Source organism: Polyodon spathula, chromosome 6 (assembly GCF_017654505.1).
Source record: "Polyodon spathula isolate WHYD16114869_AA chromosome 6, ASM1765450v1, whole genome shotgun sequence".
Taxonomy (NCBI): domain Eukaryota; kingdom Metazoa; phylum Chordata; class Actinopteri; order Acipenseriformes; family Polyodontidae; genus Polyodon; species Polyodon spathula.
In genome coordinates, this window is record NC_054539.1 from 21,979,772 (window position 1) to 21,984,774 (window position 5,003).

At 38.7% G+C, this 5,003-nt stretch overlaps 1 long non-coding RNA gene across 1 annotated transcript; it reads left to right on the forward strand.

Moving 5' to 3' along the window:
- The first annotated feature begins 208 nt into the window (after positions 1-208).
- Positions 209-3,640, forward strand: LOC121316525. Its single transcript, XR_005950408.1, has 3 exons — positions 209-364; positions 2,193-2,300; positions 2,585-3,640. It is a non-coding gene; the product is annotated as an uncharacterized LOC121316525 (long non-coding RNA).
- The last annotated feature ends 1,363 nt before the right edge of the window (positions 3,641-5,003 follow it).

The window sequence follows — 5,003 nt, forward strand, 5'->3', positions numbered from 1 at the left end:
TGTTTGGTAAGCTATTGGCACATGGGATTGATTTTCCACCTCGCTGTAATGATAAGGCATAATGCATATATTATTTCATTTTGTATGGTTAAATGTGAAGCTGTAATCACAGTTTATGTAATCACACCTGCTTGATATTTTCCTTTAACTTTTAAATTAAATTTGTTTTCACTTGGATATTTAATAGGGATGGGGATGGAACCACCCAGACCACTGATTTTATATTGCCGGTTTGAAGTTGCAATAGAGGATATGAACATAACCAACGTGGAGTGGCCTGGGCTCTAGTGGGGATGAACATCACAACTGATGAGCATTACCGTGTTTGTTTCTTTGCAACATGAGTGGATAATTTCATACCAAGGTAATTAGCTAATTAATTGTAGTTTTTTCTCGGTTACACACTACTGACTGTTTATAATGATTATATTAAGGTCAGGACTGAGGCTGGGGTTAGGGTAATAAAATCAAATAATACATAAGTTTTAAATAATGGTAATTATTTAAATTCTGGAGCCTTTTCCCTATGATACTTACCACACTTGTTTAGAATATTTGGTAATTAATTTAGTGTTGGTGATATTTTGCCCTAAGTAGTGTTAATTACATTCATGGCTGATTTCAGTCCCTGGTGGACCCTAATCTTAGACTACCTTAGCACTCTTCCAATGGATAACCTGAGTAACGGTAACACCTATAACACAGTGTAACACTGTATTTCTTTCAAAAGTATATTACTCCCAAAATACTTCTCAACTTAATTTGTTTTGTGATGTAAGCAAGGCTTATACATGGTGTCTCACTCTAAATATTGGTTTAAATGTAGCATTTCACAAATAGATATGGTAAGAGTGAGAATATGATTGAAAATGACAATACATTGACAATAAACAAGTTGCATTGTTCCTGATGATGGTTTCGCTAAATTTAAAACTGTGCTGGCTAAAACAATACTACCTCAATGTCAGCTCATCCAATGTATAGGAAACTGTGGAAAGTATCTCAGGTTATAGAATGATATGTCAATCTGCAATGGCAAATATTATGTCACTGTTTGATTTAACAATCATCATCTTCTTGTGCCATGAGGATTGCATTCTTTAAATTTCTACTTTCTGTCTTTTTAATTACTTACTTTATTATTCTAATTAACTTTATACTGTTGAATAATTATAGATAAAAATATACACTGTGTAAAGATGTCTACAATAATAGTATATGCTTTGTTCCAGGAATAAATATAATCTCATTGTTACTGTGGTTTTTTGTACACTGTTAAAATGACAGTTACTACTGTTTTTTTCTTTAATAACATTCTGTAAATGGCAGTATTTTCACAGCATGCTTCTTAATTACTAGGTTTGTTATCACTGTGAGATTAATTTGAGGTACCGTACTTATATTGTTATCCCTGAATAGATAATCATCTTATCAAATGATGTTAACTAGAAACCTGTGCCTTAGTACTACAAATAGTATCCAGTTACAACCAGTACAGAATGACTGTGGAAGACATTTGTCTTTCATTGTATGCCTAGGATGGGCTTGTACAGCGTCATTTTATTAAAGAAATACAATATACAGTATGTATTTCTGTTATGTCTTTTTTCACAAATAAATATTGTAGTGACGGGTGGGAAATGAAGCAGGCTCACAGATATTGCAGGTTCTCAAATTCAACGGTTTATTGTAGGCTGGTATTCTATACTCAGCAAGTAAAGCATGCTGCTTTCAAGCGAGTGGTACAGTGACAGCTAGAAACAAATGTAAAGCACACTGTAGGCCCTACGCCAAATTAAGTGCAGTCAAACTTAACAGAGTATCCCATAGAACTTGAATCCCTGCTCTCCCTCGCGCCAATCCCCTCACTCCCTTATATGCCCTCACCCAATCCACACCCCCATCACATCACCCACCAATCCCAAGCATGCTTGATCTGCCCCACCTACCATCCCTCCTTCTGCAAAGTGTCTATCCCTTTTTTTCCTTGCAATGGGGGCCCCTCTGTTCTGCAAGCTGAGCTCATGATTGGTGGACATTCTCTCGCTTCTGACATCACTGAACACCTGCAGTAGCAACTAGGCCAAAGAAGATTCCAGAACTCTGTGAACACACAATTATGTCCCGTTGTAGAAAAGCTGACCCCCAGGTTGTTACAATATATTGATTTAGTCTGTGATTTTTCTCAAAAGGATTCCGTGTTCAGCACACAGCTGAAAGAGACAACGTGGTATTCCTGGTTTACATCTTACTCAACTGGAACTTCAGAGAGCTAACAAACACATTTCATTAAATCTTATGTAAGTACAATATTGCCGTAACTTCATAGATCTCACATTTTCTATTATAAAGCACAGTTCATTCCTCACTTTGGAACAATGAGGAATGGAAAAAAGGGTCAAGAAAATCAATAATTAAGGGGGTGGGGTTGTTAGGGGTTCCTGAAAGACAGCTGGCATATCATGCTCCAATTCTAAGAGAAACTACAAATTTATAGCATATGGTGTCATTATGTTTTTTATTTGTAGATGTGACGGGGTGCCCATCCCTTTGTTAATGTATATTATTTTTGTTATTATGACAGTCCAGCCAATGATAGTCATGGGCTGACTATAAAACAGGAGGAACAAGGACCAGGAAGGCAGAGAAGTGTTTTGGGAAGAAACACAACGCGTCTGGAAAATGGCAAGGAGACAGTAGTATTGGAAAGGAACAGCAACACGGAGAAAAATCTTGGGAGCAGTCTAAAGTTAACTGCAGGAACAAATGAATTGGTTTGGAGATTTTTGTTTCTTTGGATTTTGTGTTTTTTGGGGATTTTGTTTTATTATCACCTGCCATTGTTGGACTGTGTTCAAGCTACCTTTTTCGTGGTAACTGGTTGGTGTAAAGAATTATTGACAGTGAAAGCATTTTTTTGGTTTACAAGCAAATAGATTTTTATTTTAGGTAACTGCTTTGCTGTGTCTGGTTGGCACTCCTTGGACAATCCATTCCCCAGTAGAGTCAAGGTCATGGTCCCGGGAGACGGAGAAAGGTCTTAGGGCGAGAAGAGATAACATTATTTAATTTACAATTTAATCATTTCCAGACTTGCTCTAACTTTCTAATATGTATTGTACTTTATACTAACCCACACTGAGTGATCTCTTTGTAGTCCTGCCAGGACATGCTCAAGGTCTACTTACCGTTGTCCCAAGGTTCGAGGTTCAGCATCCAGGTATGGAGATGCTTACCAGTTAGCGTGGAAGATCGAGGTCCAGAGCCGGTCTCCAGCATGCCACATCAGTGTTCCAAGAACGGTGGCAAGAGAGAAAGGAGACACACAGGGTTTAAAGATAAGGGGAAGTAAACAGAACCCCTGGGTAGAGGTGGTAATTCTACTTACCTGAGTGTACGTTTCCCGACGGCCATTTTCTTTGACCCGCTCCGTTTTAGGTTCATCGAAGGTGTTGGCTGGTCGTCGGTTGGAGGTCCGAGCAGGGGGCATGGTGAGGTCCGTGGCAGGTTTGGGCTGCAAGAGAAGTGGATGTCAGGGGACTCTTGGGACTCCTCTGAGCTATCAGAGACTGATTCCTTCTTTTTGGCTTATCTGCCCGTTTAGACAGTACTCTTTCCTTTTTTTTACCAGAACTACCAACAGGAGGGGACTGTCTGGTGTGTTTATTATTTTTTATGGCTTTCCCTGTCTTAAACAATAAAAATAGTTTTTACCTATTCAAGCATCCAGTGTGTGTATATTGGAACCTGGGGATTAAGTGAACCTGCATAGGGGAAATTATTATCTACAACGTCATTGTCCTTGTCATTTCCAAACCCAATGTGGCGTAGTCATTAAAAATTCAAGTAGCAGGTTTACTACGGTTACCCCTGGCCACCCCACAGTTACACTCTCCTCTCGAATTCATCTAGCTGTGTGTCTCCATTCATCTCATTCACTTTGCCCTGGCTGTCCCCTTGACTGATTTCTCTCTCTCTCTAACCACTTGCCTGATAAACTGACTGGATAAAGCCTGTCCCCCCCCTCCCCCCCCCCCCCCCCCCCGGAGGAGAACTGGTTGGACAACCTTCTTTAAGTCTCTCTCACATTTAATTCGTCAATTACTGGATTGCTGTCCTTCATTCAGATGGAATACAGCTGGGTTAAATATATAAACTGTTAAATATATTTTAAAAAATATTAAAAAATATATTTTTTTATATTAAATACATACAAAAATGCAACAAATTAGTGCATAAAAACAATTCACAAAAACATGCTCAATCCAAAAATACTTAAATTCAAACGTGAATACATAATTACTATAAACTGATGTGAAAACCATGCAAAGAAAGTGCTCAAGGAATCATAAAGAGAAAAAGACAATGATTTGGTCACACTGTGATATAACTCCTGACCCTATGAGATGGTTTGAAGCACATGCATAGTTTTCCTCTAACATGATGGCTGCCATTGCCTGACTATAGACTTAAGGTCTGTTCCATTTTGGAGAGAAACCAGAAGCTAGTGAACACAGCGTCCCCACCCTCTGTGAGGCCAAACTTCAACAATGTGCTAATCCCTTCACCCTGCTTCAGAGCCATAAAAGCTTTTTCTCATAGTTCTGCAATTACAAATTAGTTGCAATTGTGAATTATATGGTGGTTTTGTGATGTGTATTAATGTCAACTTGGATCAAATTTCAAATTTGAATTGCAATTTAAATTTAGGGTGTAAAAGGCATGAAAGGCTTGTGAATATTACAGTAAAAAAACCTATAGTTCTCTATTTCCAATCCCATATTGACTACATCCTGAAAGCATTAGGTCTGCTGTGCACACAGGAGTTGTGTTATGTCCAGCAGTATCACACAGGAGAATTTAAGCTATTTGCATTGCCCTGTGTGCCAGTTCCCCTGTGCGCTAAGATGGCCTGATCGAGCACCACTGTTAGGAACATCATGGAGTGCTGATAACCATATATAAACTCTCTCGTCAGCATTCCTGTGAACAGAATGTTCTCT